The following is a 20,119-nucleotide window of genomic DNA, read 5'->3' as shown; positions in this document are numbered from 1 at the left end:
TTAGTATTATGCTTTCTCTTATTAACACTTCTATTAGATACATGTATACTGTACACAGCCAACACATGGAGGTGTTATACTGTAGTGGTTAATGGGTAGGAGAGGGTAGCTCTGGGGCTAGAGTTCTGGGTTCTGATACTGGTTCCACTACTTACTTGTTGTGTTACTTAGGATGTTACTTCACCTCACTAAGTCTTAATTTCCCTCATCTGTAAAATGAGGCTAAGGATAATACCTACCTACTATATGGTAAAGTAATAGTAATTAAATTAAGCAAATGTAGTAATGACTTAACCATAACTTCACACAAAAATATTAATAGTATTATGTTTGTTATTGTTGTTATTATCATGTTTACTTTGTTCCAAGTAATGTACATATTTTATAGATATTATTTAATTTAATCTTCAGAACAATTATGTGAAGTTGATATTATCACAGATAATATTTTCCTTAATATGCATACACAATTTTAAAATATCATTGTTATATAATCAAAAGAAGCACACTCAATAACTATTGCCTACCTAAAGATAACTACTGGATTAGAATATTTGTTAAGACATATTTAAATTTTATTTCTCAAGATCCTGGTTTGTCTACCCGGTCTTGTGGATTCATTACTTAATCATAGTATGACTTAAAGGAATTCTTCATTCGTTTAATAAAGAATACTGATAGTGTTTGTTTGGATTCCTATTCAATTCTTCAGCAAACATTCACTCTTTTATTTGAATAGATTTTCACTGTCTTTACTCAAACACATTTTAGTGATTTATATTCTCTCATCACATTAGTGAAATAAATGTTAAATGATTAACCGAAATGTTTATTTTAAAAAGTGACCGGATGAAAATATTTCAGGAGACAGAAATTTTGGAACAGCACATATTCAAAGAGAAAGAAGGAAAAATCTTTTTGGTATGTAGTATTAAATTTCACTGTCCCTGAAAACAGTCATCAAGCCCTTTACGCCTGCTCAATTTATAATTTATAGATAGCAATGGAGAGCCAATTATAAAAACATATTTTGGAGGGCTGCTGGAAATTTGTATTGGCAATTTAATTATTACCAGATACATTAATGTATGTACAGGCTGTTTTGCTTTTGGATAAATAATGTATATGCTCTGACTCTACCAATTATTTATTTGAGCACCAAACACTGAGGTGAATGCTATCATATTACTGTCATAATATTTCATTTATTCCCAAGAACAATGCACAGAGTTTGGTTTTATTATTACTTTTATTTTATAAAGAACAGAAAACAGAAATTCAAAGAGGTCGCATGTCTTGACAAAAATTCTTCAGTTTCAAATATTTAAGAAAAATCTATTCTGTTACTTCTCCACCAGGAGGTGATGAGGTCTTAATTAGTGAGTAGAATGCCTTTCTTTTTGCCCCCCCCCCCCTTTCTCCACTCTTCAGACACTTTTAGTTTAGGAGGAAACTATTTCTCTTTCATCCTGAAATAATCCAGTTGTTTTCTCTCTCTGGTATTCTACAGCAGTGGTTCTCCAAGTATGGTCTTGGATTGGCAGCAGTATTACCTGCAAACTTGCTAGAAATGTAAATATCCCTGACCAATTGAATCAGAAATGAAGGTGGGGATATGCGGCTACAGAAATTGCTCTATAGAGATCACTCTGTAGAAGTCGATCTATATGATCACTGTCATTCTTAATTCCAAATTTGTTGACCTTAGTCCTCATGAAACTTTCCTCTTTGGTGGCACTTAGTAGAATTCACCACTACCTTAATCTTAAAACTGTCTTATGTTGTTTTCTAGAACACATTTTTATCTGATCACTCCTTCTGAGAAATTCTCACTAGCTCTCCTCTTTATTCCTTAATAAGATTTCCTAAGGTTTGGGGTGCCTGGGTGGCTCAGTCGTTGGGCGTCTGCCTTCGGCTCCGGTCGTGATCCCAGGGCCCTGAGATTGAGCCCTGCGGCGGGCTCCCTGCTCGGTGGGAAGCCTGCTTCTCCCTCTCCCACTCCCCCTGCTTGTGTTCCCTCTCTTGCTGTGTCTCTCTCTGTCAAATAAATAAAATCTTAAAAAAAAAAAAAAGATTTCCTAAGGTTCCTAAGTTCTCTTTTCACTTCTGTTCATGCTTATGATTGTTCATTCCATCAGCTCCCACAGCTTCAAGCATCACAGATGCTGCTGACCTAGGCCTTTCTAGTAGTTGAATTATTTAGTCATTAACTGAGCATACTTTTGTTACTGTGCAGTGGGCACCATTGAGCACCACTGAGCACCACTGAGCATCACTGAACACCATTTGCTAAGGATAGCAGAGGAAAAAACACTAAACCTTGATGTCCTTTAGGACTTATCCTAACATGCTATGATGTACTAAAATCACCTTTCTCCCTAAAATTGATTTTCCTTTTGAGTCTGATATCAGTATCATTACCCACATTGGAACTGACTCCTCCCTTCCCCTCATCCCACATATACAACCAACCCCCCTAAGTCTTCTTGTTTCTTTAAAAACATATCTCACAAGCATCTCTCTCCCTCATGGCCACTGTTTTGAGATTTATTCTCATCTATACTGTAGTATATCATAGTATATAATAAACTGCAGTAGATTCCTATGATTTTTTTCCCATTCAATATATCTTTCACAGTGTTGTCTGATTTATTTCCCTAATATTAGAGATTGTGTCATATCTACGTCCAGCTTAGAATCACAAATAACCATAAGAAACTCTTAATCATAAGAAACAAACTGAGGGTTGTTGGAGGGGAGGGGGGAGGGGGATAGGGTAACTGGGGGATGGACATTAAGGAGGGCATGTGATGTCATGAGCACTGGGTGTTATACAAGACTGATGAATCACAGACCTGTACCTCTGAAACCAATAACACATTATATGTTAATTAATTGAATTAAAATAAAACTTAAAAAAAGAATCATACAAATAAATAACACACTTCAATGCTCCCAACTGCTCACAAAGACCAAAATCTTAAATAAAACATTAAAAGTCCTTCTAAATATGGCTTCAACTTCCCTTTCCAGCCACAAGGCCCAGCCTCCCCGGGCCACTTTCCCAATATGCTACACACTCTGACCCTGCCATGACTCTCATGTGTCCCTACGAGTGACCTGACCAGCACTGTGCCTGTGTAGTATCCCACATCAGGACCCAGCTCCACTGTCACATTTTCCGTGAAGCCTTTCCCACTTCTCCTAAGAGCCCCACCCCAACACCAGACAAAACAACAGCTTCCTCTTTCATGCTCCTAGAATATGTTGTTGATGTCACAGACAACGTCCCACTGGATTTTAAAAACTTGAGAGCGAGAATTATCCTGATTTATCTGTGTCTGCCTGACATTTAGCTCGGTGCTCGGCACATTAGTTAAGTGTTTAATAAAGAGATGGGGAATTGATCTACCCAGTTTTAATATGTTTGATTTCCATGGTGCAGCTATCTGGAGGCAGAAGAAGTTGTTAAACAGATTGTTCTACCTTCTAGATGCAGGCCCACTGAAAGGAGAAAGAGGTGGAGCTGACAAGGTAGGCAATCTTATAAACATGGTCCTCATAAGCCGGTAGTTGTGGTCTCCTAGATGTTGGCACATATAATCATAGCTCTTTGTGGTGATTCTTGTTTTTTGTTTGTTTGTTTTTAAGATTTTTTATATGAGAGAGAGCAAAAGCAGCGGGGAGGGGCAGAGGCAGAGGGAGAAGCCGACTCTCCGCTGAGCAGAGAGCCCCAGGCAGGACTCCATCCCAGGGTCCTGGGATCATGACCTGAGCCAAAGACAGAGGCTTAAAGTGCTGAGCCAGCCAGGTGCCCTGATTCTTGTTAATCACACAAAGATTAAATCACATTTTAAATTCTCAGTTTAAGGATTAAGAAAGTAAGCTATGTTTTGTTAAATAAATACTTTTAAAAAAATATAAGGATTTTTAAATTGAACTTACATTGCTTAGGATTGGGTTCAGCAAATAAATGAAATACCAAAATAACACTTTCTTTAAATATACAGAATCTTGGGGCGCCTGGGTGGCTCAGTCAGTTAAATGTCTGACTTCGGCTCAGGTCATGATCTCAGGGTCCTGGGATCCAGCCCTGGGTCGGGTCAGGCTCCCCACTCAGTGGGGAGTCTGCTTGTCCCTCTCCCTCTGCCCCTCCCCCTGCTCATGCTCTCTCTCTCTCTCTTTCTCTCTCTCAAATAAATAAAATCTTAAAAAATAAATAATAAATAAAACCTTTTTTAAAAAGGTACAGAATCTTATTTCTTTCCTACATACCCGTTCTGATCTTGCAGACTAGTGTGGCACATTGAGTCCACGGTGAAAGGGACAGAGGTTTTATCTGTCTTGTCGCTGCACATTTCAGGGCTTTCAATTCTAAGGCAGCTAAAGATAGCAATGGTGGAGCCCTAGCAATTACGTCCCCATTCCGGTTCTTTCCCTCTCAGGCTTCCCAGAAGATGTCATGCCATCTCTGCTTATATGCTACTGCCCAGAACTCAACAAATGACCACTCCCAGTGGCAAGGAGGCTGGGAAATGCAGTTTCTCTTCCAAAGCTAGAGACTGTGGTTCTACTACTAAAGGAGAAGGAGAAATGGAGGCTGCAGGACAACCAGTATCTTCTTAACCAGCATTTTTAGCTTCTTTTTTTCTGAAGCATTCCCCAATATGCAGTTTCACAATCTCATCCTCTAACCATGACCCATAAAGGAAGCATCACAGTATTTGAAAGATGAGTCAACCTCCCACGTCTGTATCAGTAAAATGTCAAAGTATAAAACAACTTTGAAAACACCTATTCCAGTGACAGTCCCTAAATTCTTTGTTATTAGTTCAAAAAGAGAGAAGATCAAAATTGAGAACAAACACTTCAAGATTTACAACACTCTGACATTTCTGAGACATGCAAGCCCATGATCAATAGAGTCATCTCACTGAATTAAGTGTGGACCAGTTCAAGTGTCACCTAATTTATTTGGTAAGTCACATGTGGCACAAGCTGAGTGTATGTCATTACACCGAGACCATGGGTCAGTCCTAAATGGATTGGGAATTAAAAAAAAAAAAGTCCTTCGTAGAGAATTTGAGAAGCACTGGTCTCCATCAATTTAAAGGAAGCACTGGGGCCAGAAGGTGGGGTTCCTGGTTTCTGATCCAGCATCAACTGCCTTGGTCCTGCACTGCTCTCAGACACTGGCACTCATGCTGCCCACCCACACTTCTGACCACCCGGGGAGCTCCAGAGCCATTTCTTATCAGAGCTCTAAACTGGCTGTGTGTGCTTCTGAAATCTGACTGGCCTCTCTGTGTCTGGACTCCAGTATTCGTGGGACAGGACCTATACACTTGGGTTCTGTGGCCATCTCACACCTACCATTTGTCTCCATTCTTGTCCTAGCCTCAAAACCATTCTGGATCCTGCTCCAAACCGCATAAACTATAGAAAACTATGATCTTAACTCTCACCCCGCTTTGAAGATCTCCATTGCCTAAAAGCATCATTGCAGTGCTATTTCTTCCTCAACACACACACACACAACGGGGAAAGCAGTGCAGACACAACCCACTCTCTTTTATTTATTTATTATTTTTTTAAAAGATTTTATTTATTTATTTGACAGAGAGAGAGAGAGAGAGAGAGCACAAGCAGGGGGAGCTGCAGGCAGAGGGAGCTGCAGGCAGAGGGAGAGAGAGAGAGCAGGCTCCCTGCCGAGGAGGAGAGAGCCCAACGCGGGGCTGGATCCCAGGCCCTGGGATCATGACCTGAGCTGAAGGCAGACGCTTAACTGACTGAGCCACCCAGGTGCCCCGCCACTCTCTTTTAAATCAATGGTCACCCTCTACCGATCTGATCAAGTTGTTGAATTCACTGAGTTACTGCTGAATTTTTTTGAAAGTTTAGTTTTGGTGATTGTTCACACCAGTAGTTTCCATAGATGATTTGATAGAGTAGCTCACTTATCAATTTCTCATGTGAGTCACATTTCAGATGCTGAAGCAATTCTCCAAGACTCAACATGAAGATGTGAATGGATGAGCTTCCTCTTAAACACACTTTATAGCCTTTTCTATCTCTGCAGGTGTATGCCCTGCCCCTGCCTCTACCTCTGCTGGTAAAAAGTCTCTTTACAAGCTCTCCTCCATTGGGTAAAAGATATATGCTTGCTGGTTTCCTGCAATTGGTAATTTGGCAAATTGATTTTCAGAGAAATGATCTAGTGTCTCCACCAAGTGCCACAACCTACTGTAGTTAAATTATGTTTCCATTCACATAGTAAATGATTTCAGCAGCTGGAAGCAAATTTTTAGGGAAAAAAAAGGTCTTCATCCAAATTACTCCTTTTACATATACTTGTGGTGCCAAGTAGCATACCAAAAAACTAACACATCCATACCACCTCCACCCAAAAGTGTTTTTTCCTGCACTGTAATAAAAGAGTCCTGGCAGTTTGTGCGTAGATGAGGGGGTGGGGGACAGATGAAGAAGAGAGTTGAGAGTGCAGAACTAAGGCTTCTCTTTGCCTTTACCTTGATGGAGCACTTCACCATTTTAAAGCACTCTCAAAGATGCTGTGTTATCCGATCCCCACAATCAATTAATGTATTTGCCAGGATCCACAGTGCTCTGTTTTTCAGTTGAGGTAAAGGAGGCTTATAAAAGTTAAAGAACTTCCCCCAAAGTCACACAAGCAGTAGTGAAAGGATCTGCACTAGAAACAACCTCTCAACTCTTACTCCTTTACTGGGCCCTGACTCCTACTTGGACATTTTTTATACTTCCACCTAAAAGAGTATCAGCCAAATACTTTTACCTATGTTTCCTTTAGGTATTTTCATTAGTTCGCCTCAGACCATGCTTTTCGTGCCCTTTTAATACAGTTAATTTATTTTTTATTTTTCACACAGTTCATATGGCTATAAACTCTTGAAGGTGAAGGCCCGGTCTTCTCCGTGGTCAGCATAGTTCACAACTTGTCTCTGGCATTCAATGGATCTCCATTTAGTTCCTCTCTTTGGCTACACCTTCCTTGGGTGCTTTAAATATGGCCGGTGAATACTAACCAATCAAGCAGTTTCTAAAGTTCTGGCAGAACTTCTAAGATCTGCTCATGTATAAGTTCAGGAATGAGAATAATATGTCAGGCTATTTTAAACAATAAATGCAACTGTTCTAAGAACAGACAACACAAAGGTTTTTGTTTTTTTTTTCCTAATCTCTTTGAAGACTGGAAATACAGATCAATGTACAATGTCCATCATCTCCCCTAGAAGCTGAAGATTTCAAGTTTTCTTCTCTTAACTATACATCTCATCTGGAAAATTTGATCTGACTGGTGTTGAACCAAATATCCTAAAATGGTATTACAAAAACTGTTCATTGAGAAGGTAAAATGCGTGTTGGGGAAAGAACTTAACAAGAAGGCTGCAACCACTTTAGAAGTGTAAAACTCCTTCCACAGGGGAGTTGGGACACTAAAACTTGCATCAAAGCACATGAAAATGACATCAGTGGTCTGTTATCCCCTCATAAATGGGCCAGACCTGGGCAAAGACGTTTGAGCAATGTCAGCCCTTGTCAAATCCATAACAAAGTTTGACATCTGTTAAATCATTAAAGATACAAATAAAATGTTAACCAAGACGGAGAAGGAAGGGAGAGTGCTGATAGTATGTATCAGGACTAAAAGTAAAAGGCCAGAAAAGACGTGATTAATTCCTGGACTTTGGAATATCACCATAGCTTGTTGGCTAAATCTTCCCAAGTTCCAAGTCACTGGAAACAACTCTGGTAATAAAAAGACTATGGAAATCTGTAAGAGATGGATTTAGGGCTTTTCACACTGATATAGCTCTTTCCACAATAAGGGGATATCCTTTGGCTCCTTACATCCCCATCTTCCTCCAGATACCTGGTTTCAATTTAACAGAATGTAATTCTCCCTGACCTCAAAGAGAACTTTGTCCTTGCACTAGCTCCGTAGAGCCAAATCCAAATATTGGCCTATGGTATTCATCTTAGTTTTTGTACCTGATTAAATAGTGTTTTCTGTTTTCCTTGTCCTTTGAGTATGGGGCATACTAGTCTGGAAGTTCTCTTGTCCAGCAAAGAGAGGAGTTGCCCTTCAAAACTTGTGACAGAGAAAAAGCTACTTAGACATCAAGTAGCTTGTTTTACTTTCATTTTCCTGGGAAAAAAAAAAGGAAATACTACATTTCCCAGATTCCCCTGGAGGTACACAGTGCTATGGGATTGATTTCTAGCCAACAGAATGTGACCGACGTCACAAGTGTCATTTCCAGGCTGAGGTAATTAAGAATGGGTATGCTTTCCCCACATATCCTCTTTCCTTTCCACCATCAAACTTGGAAGTCAAGTTCTAAATGACATAGCTACAAGAAGGGGTCAGCCTAAGTCCCTGAGTTATAAATTGGAAGAAAGATGCCACCTCACCCACATGGGGATCTTAAGTAAGTGAGAAGTAAACTAGTATTGGGTTATTCCACTGTTATTCAGAATTGTCTGAGACTGTAGTTAGTATTCATTTCCATGACTAATAAACAACTTTTAGAATGTTGAAATTTTCTAAAATAAGTAAGTGTGAGGCTTACATAATAAGTGCACCATAAATGGATGGAGATGAATATGCATCCAATTGAGCTCAAGGAAACCTAACTGGCCCAAAGGGGAACAAACTCCAGACTTTATATGTGGGTAAATGGGGACTTCTTGCAGCTACAAAGACGCAAAAGAGGAGAGGTGCACAGGGAGTACTGTTCTGTACCCTTGGACCTGCCAATCAAGGAGGGGGCCTTTATTTTTATTTATTTATTTATTTATTTATTTATTTATTTATTTATTTATTTATTAACAAGCTTTAGTTCACTTTATTTTCTTGTATAAAACTAGGTGGTGGCCACAGCTGGAGCCTGGGTCCTCTGCACGGAGACTCTGGTGTGGGTCTTCACAAGATGGTCAGTGAATTCCTGTTATGGAGACTTGGTGAACACTGTCTCCTTCCAGAGGTCAGGGGTGAGAGAGCTGTAGGTCTTGGAGATGGCATCAAAAGTAGCCTTAGCAAAGTTCCCCAGGGTGGCAGTGCAGCCTCTGGCCAAGGTGTGGCAGTCGTTGATACCCGCCATCATCTGTAGCTTCTTGGGCACAGGGGCTGAAACAATGCCAGTGCCTCGGGGGCGGGGATGAGACGCACCAGCACAGAGCCACAGCGGCCAGTCACCTTGCATGGGACAGTGTGGGGCTTGCCGATCTTGTTCCCCCAGTAGCCTCACCTCACGGGGACGATGGAAAGCTTGGCCAGGATGATGGCCCCACGGATGGCAGTGGTGACCTCCCTGGAGCACTTGACACCCAGGCCGACGTGTCCGTTGTAATCTCCGATGGCAACAAACGCCTTGAACCTGGTCCGATGGCCAGCACGGGTCTGCTTTTGCACAGGCATGATCAGAACCTCGTCCTTGAGGGATGCGCCCAGGAAGAAATCAATAATCTCAGATTCCTTGATAGGCAGAGAGAAGAGATAGATCTTCTCCAGGGACTTGATTTTCATGTCCTTTACCAGGTGGCCCAGCCTGGTGACGGGGATCCACTCCTTGTCCTCGGCCTTGCCTCAGCGAGCTCCGCGGCCTCGACCCCGGCCCCGACCACGGCCGCCACCGCGGTCCCGGACGCCGCTGCCGAAGCCTCCGCGGAAGCCGCCGCAGCCTCCCATTCCAGGGGGCCCCGAGCCCCCGCAGCACCAGCGTCATCCGCCATTTGGTGTTCTCTCGGAGAAGAAGCAAGGCGTGGGGGGGGTGGGGGGGTGGGGGGGGGGCGCTTTAGAAGGAAGAGCCAGAGTGCACTAACTCACGAAAAGGGACTTTCACTGCTGTGTGGGAGTGGGGCTGGGAAAAGAATAAGAATCCACAGCAGGAGGAAAAGGCAAGTAATCTGGACCACCACAGCTCAATTCAATACAGGTAAGAAGGCAAACTTCAGCAGGGCCTCCAGCGTGCAAAACCCAAGGGTGTACCCAGGCCTGGCAATGAGAAATTGGGATGACCATGGAGAGCGTATCAGTAATTTGGGGGCAGTGAGCAATAGCAGAAGAAGCTCCAGAAGCACCAGTCTTCCAAGGCAGAAGAGCAGGAATGTTGAGCCAGCTGGGGCAGGCTGAGGCTCTGGGAGGGCCAAGGCATGAAGGGAGGCTTGGAGGAGCTCCGGTTTAAGGTAAGCGTTGAGGACTGAGGAAGGGGCAGGGCTGCAGGCCCAATGATCCAAACAGTGCAAGAAGCAAGGAAATTGTGAGAATTTACTGTATCCTTCTCCTAACAGGACTGTTCTAGAAGACAGTTTACTGGTTCTGCATATAACCATATTCTGGAATCCATTAAAGCCAGAAGAGGAATCCAGATGCACACATTTTAACAGAATATGGCTGTCTTCTCACTCCTCCTTTCCACCTCCCTTTCCCTGGGAGAGCTTCAGGGAGTTGGCAAACATGAACAAGAAAATCATGCCACAGGAATAGGCAGGCTTTGCTGGTCCCCCTTCATGGGATGGGTAGATCCCATTGCTGGCTGCCTACCACATTGCTCATACCTACTATCTACACTCACTAGGGGAAAAAAATCTTCTTCATATGCCTCTCTCTTGTCATCATAAAGCCTGTTTTCCTTCTGTCACATTCTGTGCATCTGCTAAGGAAAGGGTCTGGATATTTGTTCTAGATCATTTGGCCTGTACCCCACAAAGGAGAAAGACAGGCCTAACTGTGCACCTGGGCTGACATGAAGATAAGACAGCAGGATGTGGCAGAGAAGGAGACCTATGTGCACCAGCCCTCCCAAAGTTCAGCCTTCCTCTTTTACCTCAAGCTAGCGGATGTTATGAATAAAGGGTAAGATTTTATTCACTCAAAAATATTTATTGAGTACAGTGGTGCAAAATACTGGAATAGCTCTTTTGGAAACTCTCATGTAGACATTGTTCCTGCACCCATGGGGCCAACTTATGGTATGATGGAGGAGATAAGAAATAGTTTCCAGTAAGTTTAATGTAAGAAGAATGTGTTATGTGCCCAAAAGATGAAGAAACAAAATGCTGTGAGGGTTAATTCAGAAGAAGATGAGATTACTCTCAGTTGGATTCAGGATCATAAAGTATGGGTGTGTGCAGCATGATTGAGATCACGTCATCTAAATACTTCAGGTGGAAGCTAAGGATGTTAGATGATGACACAAGTTCATGGAGCCAGTGATGGAGCCAACAAAGCCTTGAGGCCTTTTCTTCCAAATCCAAGTCTTTGCCCACCCTGCTATGCTATGCTGCTTCTTGGCAGTTTAGTCAAGGGGCTGCCTGAAACAAATTACCTGCTGTTCTAGATTCAGCCAATCAATGCATCAACATGAGGAAGTTCATGAGCTTGGGAAGCTTACAATCTAGCAGAGCAGGTCAAAGGCATACATGTGCATTTCCATACTCTTCTAAGATAAAACTAACCTCAGAAAACAGAGAGACTTAGATACACTAGATTGATATATTTAACCCATTACCAACCTGCAAGATTTAGCAGGAGGAGAGGGGTGACAGTTTCGTGGGTATTGAGCAGATGGAAGAGGGACAAAAAGAGATCTCAGAGGCCAATTGTCTGGATAATCTTAGGTGGTGGATCCAGGACAGAGAACCTGTCTCCATAAAACCTAGAACCAGTGCTGGGTTCTCAGCAAGTACTCAGTTTAAAAGGTCTACACAGTAAGAGACAGAGTGAGGGAGGATGGGGGAAAGGGGAGTGTCACTTGGTTTTTTGCTCCTGGTCCCAACGCCCGATATTTAATGGAATACTGACTTTTCTGTAGTGACCTGTAAAACCTTCGTGCTCCCATCCCCTCCAACATAATACTCAGAGATCTATCTACCTCCTCTTGGAACTCATTCATGTAGTGACTTATCCCAATATCAAGCGATCCTGACAACTGCCATTCACTGGTGATTAGGAGTGGGACTGCTGTCCAGAACCCACAAGAGACCTGCAGCCTCAGGGACTGAACCACTCCTACCCTTGCTGCTGCACGGCAATGCCTATCTTACCAACATCCCCTTCTCTTTCCAGAAATTTAACCGACTATGGGCAAGTAAGGAGAGTAAGGGGACTCAGAGACCTTCTTCATTTAACTCGACTAACAGATTTTCAAGTCCAAACTTTGGTATTCTTACTTGCTCTGAAGCCCCAAAGTAGTAGTACCCAAAATATAGTAGAATACTATATTGCTGTGGAAAAGGAGAAAGGAAACTAACATTTGTGTTATGTTTATGACAATAAAAAACAGCAGTAATAACCTAACACTTACAAAAAAAAAAGTCGCTTAGTGCCAGGCTCTGGAATACCCTCTCTATAAGCCTATGGGATAGATTGTCCCCGTTTTATAAAGAAAATTGGCTCTCAGAGAGAGAGATTAAGTGCCTTGCCAAGGGTTACAGCAGAACCCTAAGTGCAGAAGCCAGCATTGAATTCAGGTCTTTCTGATTCCAAAGTTCCTTCCAGACACCAAACTGCCTCTATGTAGAGAAAGAGCTTTATTTTAACTGTAACAAAATAAAAATATCCCAGAAGAGTATCTGAGTGTGTGGGGGCTTGTGGAGGAGGGAAGCAGTTGGTTACAAATGGAGCATTCGAGTATCATTGTTATCACCACCACCACCATCTTAGGGAATACCTTGCATACTGTAAGGAACTTCTATGCTTTCTTCTTGTGTTCAATGAGAATCATGTTTCACTTTTGCTCCTAGGAGGCTCAGAGACAAATTTAAAGTTCCTCTTTAATAACTGTCTAGTACTCCACATACATATCAGGGTTCTTATTTTCTTCTCATCTTGACCCAAGATTGCTATTTCTATTTTATCTTGTTCTAATCACTTATTCATCATTTTTGTATTTATTTCTTATATGGATTCTCATGAGACTCCTCAAAACTTTAGTGGAATAAGATAAGGTATGAATGATATTAATTAAAACATAACTTACCTGGATAGAGCTTTCATCTGTAGCATCACACAGATTCTTTAGTCCTTTGAATTCTATTGCTAGCAAATCTGAAAAAAAGAAAAAAAATCAAGACACCATCTGGCTGTCTTTGGAAAGACAGAGGTAACTCAGGTCTTTGATCTGCTCTGCATATGGACTGGGAGAGGGAGAGAGGACCAAATCTCCCTGACACAGACAATCACTTGCTTTATTAAACAAGTGTCTTGTATTATACACAGAGAGTAGTGCATTATGTGGATGCACAAGAAAAGATTATGATGAAAAGTAGATACTGAGCATACTGAGTACTCTGGGTTTCGAAACATTAACGTCACAGCTGTTTCTAATAATTTTTCTCTAACTGCAAGCTTATATCCACAATATGTACTAATGTAACTGTAACTGCCCCAAAATGTGTTTCTTTTTTTTTTTAAAACGGAGTCTTCTTAGAAATAACTATGCAACTGAGAGCCCATAACCATCTTAGATCATTACCCCATACACAGGTTATGTTGCATTATATTTTGGTCTGCTATGACTCAAGATGGGGCAGTTTGAAACAGCTGACCTACTTAAAAACTTGTGAAATATGCCTTTCTAAACAGCAATAACAAAACAAAAGAGAACCTCATTAATGAGAGAAGTCAAGAAAGTTATTAGGTGGTGTGCTCTGGGCTTTTAAATGGCAATGGCAATGGGGGAGAAGTGCATTCCTAACCCATATCTGGGGCGATGGTAATGGTAACACGTCGTGGGAAGCTGACTGAGACATCTCTGCTGGCTGCCCCAGGGCTTGGGGAGATTTAAGTCCTCTGTTTGAGGGTTGCCTTATATAATTAAAACTCGGGTTTACCTGCACTCGAGTGCAAAGAAAACGTGTGTTACTGTTCCTTTCAGGTTCCTCCTTCTAATTACCTTTCATTTGCAATAGTCTCCTTCCATCCAGTAGATGCTTCCTTTTCCAGATGGTTTTATATTTTTGTGAAGGGTTGGGAGACTTCTTCCTTTAGAGCCTCCCCATGTAGGTCTGACGGAGTCAGAAGCCAATGCCTTCTCTGAGGCTGGTTCTCCTGCGCGACTCGGGGTCGCCTTCATCTCGCCCGCAGATCAGGACAACCTACACGACTTCCGTTTCAGCCTAAGTTGCGTCGGCCGGCGCCCAGCTCAAGCTCCCCCCTGGGGCTGCGGAGTCCACGGCTACTGCCCGCGGCGACGAGGTTGGGGGGGCGGTGGTCAGCTCGGAGCCGAGTACAGGGCGCGGGGCCGGGGCCGAGCCCGAGCCTGCCGGACAGGCTGGACGAGGCTGCTCCGCCTCGGGCCGGGGGCAGTGCGGCCGACGCTGCCGAGGGCGCCCTGTGCCCCCACCCGGCGCTCCGGCTGCGCCCACCCGCCCGAAGTATGGCCGGCTCCGCGGAGCCTAAACGCCCACGAGCCCCTCCCTGGAGGAGGTCGCAGGCCAGGGCCTGAATTACTTCAAAATTCTGGGCGGGCTGAAAACAGGCACACAGCGGGATAGTTGACAGTCTCTCTGCCAATCCCCCTCCCTCCCCACCGGAATATATTACCCCACCACCCAGCGGGCGAGCCCCGCAAGGATTATTATCCCAGTTGTAACATTGAGGAGGTTAAGGCTGGGACATGGTCAAGGTCACGAAACAAATACGTGCGGCATCGCGTCGGGAGCGCAGCTCGGTCTGCCGCCACCCCTCTGCCCGTCCCTGAGCGCTCTGGAGGGGCGGACCACCGGCCAGGGCGCAGGCCGAGGCCTGAGGTCGGGGTGGATTCGGGTTTACACCCGGCGGTCAGGAAGCGGTGGGCGGCGCGGCTGCGGAGGTCGGCGAGGGCCGGGGACCGCGGGGCGGAGCGCGAGAAGGGGCGTGCGTCGCAGAGCCTCCGAGCCACAAAGAGGCCCAGGCTCTCCCGGACGCGGCTGCAGGACCTCACCAGCGAGTGCGGTGGGCGCCCAACTCCCGGGCGCTGCCGCAGAAAAGCGTGGCCTGCGCTGCCCCAGAATTAAAGCTCCCCGCGGAAGGTGGGGGGTTTTAGGTTTTTCACTCTCTTTGCTCTGTAGCCGAGTTTTTAAACAGAATTCTTAATTCAAATATTAGACAAGAATAGCCTTCTCTCCCCCACTCCATTCCCTCCTCGGCTCTACTGCGGTAACCCAGATTGATAGCCTGAGAAGAATCCACATACGCGCGCTCAGGGGCGCGCGCACACGCACACAGGCCACATTCGTTAACCCTGGGGGTCCTCCTCGCCTCCAAGGCTGCCCCGGTACGGTGGTGCGGCTTTAACGGTCCGGGGAGGTTTTTGAGGGATTTGATGATCTTTATTATTCGTTCGCTCGCAGGAGCCAGACGCCGCGCCAGGCGGTGGCCGAGGCCGCGCACCCTTCTCGCTAGCAAGGGGAGGTGCAGGGGGGCCGCGGTCGCCCACAGTAATCAATAACTCCCAGCGGCCACTGAACAGCGGGGGCCTTTTCAGGGCAGACGCCCCAAGAAATGATCTATTTATTGTTCGCACTACTGTGCACTTAGCACCGAGAGGGTTGTTCTTTGCACTTACAACAGAAACCCGCGGCTCCGCGGCCCGAATTCACTTTGGCCGCTGAGCGCGAATCGGCCCGTAGCCCGGCGTCGCCGCCACCCGCAGCGCGAGGTCTGGCTTCACCGTTCCAACAGGTGGCGAGGGCTGGCGGCGCCTGGTCTGGGCGCCCCTTGCCTTGCCTGACCAGCAGGTCCCGGGGCGCCGTGGCCTGCCACCTCGCTCCGAGGAGGAGGGCGCGGGCTGGGCGGGAGTGGGGTTCCGGAATAGGGCGTGTGCACTGGGAAGTGAATGCGCAGGCGGGCTCCGGACACTCCGAGCAAGTAGAGCAACTACGGCGCCGCGGCGGAGAGCTTCCCAGGGAGCCACCCTTGATTTCCCGTAAAAAGAGTTGAATTGTTAAGCTAAGACGAATATGCCTTTCAAGTGACTTGAGCAGAGAAACTCCTCCGGGATCCAGACACAGTCGAGGTTGTTACTCCCTGATCATCACCCCTCCCCCCGACACACACACCCCATGCCAAGTTTGCCTCCCTTAGTCCTCTTTGATTTTACACACACACACACACACACACACACACACACACACACACACACCCCACACTGGTGAATTAGGGGGGTCGCTGAGGCGTAGTCATGCCTTTCTCCGCCAGTGTGTCCCTTCTGGGATGACTCTGAACCCGGGACCGAGTCCTGTCCCCACTCGGATCCCCGCGGCCAAGCGCACTCACTCCGGCCAGGCGAGCCCAGCGGCTGCTGGAAGTCGCTGCGGCGTGCTGCGGCGCACCGCTCCGAGCGCGCTGCTTCCCGAAGCCGCCCGCGATGCTGATTTATGCCCCAGCGGCTCGCGAAAACCCCAACGCTTTGGCTGGGTTAATTTTTGTCAATTGTTCTTCATCATACTGAGATAGTTTGCAGCTCGAGGCGGGTCTTATTTATCACCCTGCACATTTGAAATACAGTCAGACATAAAAATAACTGACTCTGGGACTCTGGCGCAATATTGGAGCCGTCGGGGAATAATTTGGCTAACTGACTTGGACGTTTCACCTTCTAAACAGAAATGCAACTCTCAAACTGTAAATCAGATTGTCTTCGGCAAAGGGGCGGGGGGAAGCACCAAATCCAGAAGGAAACGCAAACAAAATGAAAGAAAACGCAGAAATTGACCAAAGCAAAATGAGCTTTAGAAACCCAGACTGGATTTTAATTTTAAGCGTGGAAGCTCATCGGGAATGTGAATTCCTAAATGTTTTACCAGCCGGATCCGTCCCAGAAATTCTAGGGTGCCCCGGAAACTGAAATGATTTATTTCTTTTTACCGTTATTGCTGTTTTTGTTACTAAACAATAATGACTTATAAATGCTGTTTTCGGGGTCTCCTTGAAGAGGTCTAATTATAAATGTTAACGAGAGGGGTCAGAACAGTTTGGGAAGGACTGGGTGAGAGCTCGGAAGTGACCTAACACTTGGAAAAAAAAGGAAATTAGAAATTACCCTGGCACTCTCTTTGTTCACAAAGTTCTGTGAATAGATAGAAAAGAATCTGATATTCTTTTCTGCGTCTCAGAGATTCCTTTCCCCCGCCTATGTGGAAGCCCCCAATAATGAAAGCTCAATTTCTTACCGCCCCACTTAGACCAAGTAGTTTAAAGCCTAGCCATGACTAGCCTTCGGTAAGGCAGGAACTGGAAAAGAAGAGAAAATCCATGCAGGCGACCACTCAACAGTTGATCGTAAAAGGAAACTCAAAACACAACCATATAAAACTTATGCCGGGGAAGGGTGCATCTGCTATTATTCTGCATTATTTCTATCCCCAAGTAAATTTCATTCTAGCACAACGAAGGGGAGATCAGCCTCCTGCTTTCACAGCGGAAATCTGAGGACGGTTTTCTTGACCTGAACCCACAGGGACCTTACCTGTAGGCACTTGCCCCACTTTTAGGGTATTTAAACAAGTATATATTTGTTTAAACTCCTTTTTTGACCAAGTCCTTGTACATAACTTGCTTCTTATATTTCTCCAAATAAACTTGAACAAGAGAGCTGTGACTTTTAAAACCCACGAACTAAAATTAAATTTAAAGATACCACAGGGGGCTTCAGGTAGAAAATTGGAAGGATTATTTTAAAATACCTTTGAAGCTTAAGGGATGATACTTTGGTAGTTGATAATACTTGGTATCTATTGATAATACTGAATATATAATATTATGCTTGCAATCAAAGTATGTAGTTTCAAAGGTGTTAAATGAAATAAAATTTAATCTTTTGATGGGAAAAAGATCAGCAAGTAGTTGGGCATTTTTTTTTTCATTCTTAAGAGTAAAGTGAACTGCTGCGTTTTTGACATTTGTGATCCAATTCTTAATCTGGTGGTTTTTATATCGGCCCCAACCTGGATTTCCCCAAGTTGACATCTCTGCTTCTTCGAAGAGGGATCTCAATAAATTCAGAATGCTATGCTGATGGGCAGTACCCCTGTTGTGAGTCATCCTTTGCCAATAGAGGGTCTGATGTCCTTTTCAGTATAACCAGCTGGGAAATTAAAAGAAATGTGTTTGCTTCTCCACATGTTTATTTTTTTGTTTTTCCCTTTATTTCTAACACATCAAGATGAGTTCTTTCTCTTAGAATCCCAAACCACAAATATCTCCAAAAACGTATATTTCAAAAATTAAATCTACATATGTAATACATACTGTGAACCCTATAAAATGCGTTTACAATGCTGACTTAAAGAAAGAAATTTATAACTTTCATATGTACCTTCCTTGTGCAATAGGCAACTGCCATATGTTTCCGACTTCTATAATTCAGTTTTTCCTGGACATCTGTAGCAGGTAGTGAGTGCTTCTTAAAGTACATTTTATGTAATATGAGAAGGAACCTGCACCAAAGACTAAAGGTTAACATAAAAAAGCAGAAGTCTTTCTAGAAATGCTAGTTATTCTAAATTTACATCACCTATTACGAATGGCCTGAGTTGGGTTTTTTCCCTCCCTCTTTCTTCATGAGGCTGGATTTGGAAATGCAATATTGTATATGCCAAGGATTCTTTACAAGCAACATTTCCAAAACATTGAAATGTTTGGGTAGAGTTCCTCTTGTTATTACTGTTCTTTAGGCTTTTGCTTGAAGATTCTCATTTGGCTCTTCCTGAAAACCCGGGTTGGAAATACATTACAGTAAGATTATTTTATTTAAGACAAAGTTTAATGTTTTTGTATTTCCCTTCATATTTTTAAAGGGAAAAGAACTCTAAGATCTTCATTTTTCATTGATCTCAATTGTTCCTGATATACTTCTTAAAGGATGGAAGAGTTCACACAATTAAAAGTGAAAAGAAAACAAAACCAAAAGTCATGCAGAAATGTCATAGTTTGTTGTCAATTTTTTTGCTCACGTGTTTAAATGCAGGGTTCATTCCCACTGCTAATACTATTTTTCAATTGCCCGCTTCTTTTTGTGCAATTCTTGTGCTAACTTTAAATTACTGTTAAAAATCTTTTCATTCAGCTGAAACTGAAATGTCTCATCCGTCAGTACAAAAAGAATAAATCCCAGTCACATTCTTCATTGTTTACACTTGCAGCAGATTATATAAATGTGCACAAAATTTCCACTGTTCAAGAACTTTGGTATCTACAGTTGTGAAAAATGAGAACAGGGCTCAATTAACAGCCCATTAGAGAATGTAATAATTTTTATAAAAAGCTAAAAACCATAGCAAGTAATTCTTAAGTGGAGCCTAGTTAGGGACGCTTATTTCCATTTTCAATTCATTTTAGTAAAGCAGCAGGTTCAAGATAATCTTTGTTTATAGGGAAATAGTATTAAATATTTAATTCAAAGAACATGAAGGTAGATATTTTTAAAATCAACTTAAACATAATTTTCCATAGCATAAACTACTAAAATGCCCATTACCTATTTAGAGGATATAATTTAATTTCCCGATTCATTGTCTCAGTTTGATTTATATCCAAATCAACCTGTTGCAATGTTGGTATCAGCAAGGTCCAACTACCCATCCTTGGGTATTTATTTACATCTGGATGTTAATTCCATTACTTCCTTCAAGCCATCTTATGTTTGAATCAGGTTTTAGTGATAGAGAACGTGTGTCCTTCTTGGACATTTTTGTTACTAACCCCTAACTGTAGGGCTGTGGGAGGAGTGTGGGTCACTGAATGAGGAAATGAAGCAGAGATTTTTTTCAGCACAGGGTGAAAAATAATTGCAGTATAGTCTGGAGGCAGAGCAGATACTGCTGGAAATTGGACATGAATGGGGAAGCTCATTAGCCCAGCAGAGTGCGTTTTGTTCTGGACACCTCACAACCCCTTCTTTCACTTCTTTTCCCTTCTCCAAGCTGGAGAACTTGGAGGTGGGAGGAATGGAGGAATGAAGACCAGCTTAACCTCAGAGCACACTTTCCTTTGGCTTTACCAAAACCTTGCACCTCCTCTAAGCCCCAGAGAGAAATGAGCCTTGATTTAAAAACCAACACTACTGGAGAATCTCTCTGGGTCCCCTGGAGCCTCGAA

At 43.6% G+C, this 20,119-nt stretch overlaps 1 long non-coding RNA gene and 1 pseudogene across 3 annotated transcripts in view; both read right to left on the bottom strand.

Moving 5' to 3' along the window:
• LOC123837908 (uncharacterized) overlaps positions 1-16,469 on the bottom strand; it is a 78,665-nt gene extending 62,196 nt beyond the window's left edge. For 2 of the 3 annotated variants that reach the window (XR_006789313.3, XR_006789312.3), the window contains exons 1-2: positions 13,935-16,469; positions 13,020-13,087 (exon numbers count right to left, since the gene is read on the bottom strand). This is a non-coding gene — a long non-coding RNA (uncharacterized LOC123837908). The remainder of the gene's footprint in view (positions 1-13,019; positions 13,088-13,934) is intronic. The other variant, XR_008505345.2, reaches the window with a different exon arrangement.
• Positions 8,889-9,771, bottom strand: LOC123837907 (small ribosomal subunit protein uS5-like; annotated as a pseudogene).
• Positions 16,470-20,119: the final 3,650 nt, after the last annotated feature.

This window comes from Mirounga angustirostris, unplaced genomic scaffold (genome assembly GCF_029215605.1).
Source record: "Mirounga angustirostris isolate CCGP_5_RB_7025 unplaced genomic scaffold, mMirAng1.0.hap1 SCAF_8, whole genome shotgun sequence".
Lineage (NCBI taxonomy): Eukaryota > Metazoa > Chordata > Mammalia > Carnivora > Phocidae > Mirounga > Mirounga angustirostris.
This window is presented reverse-complemented; position numbering and strand designations above follow the sequence as displayed.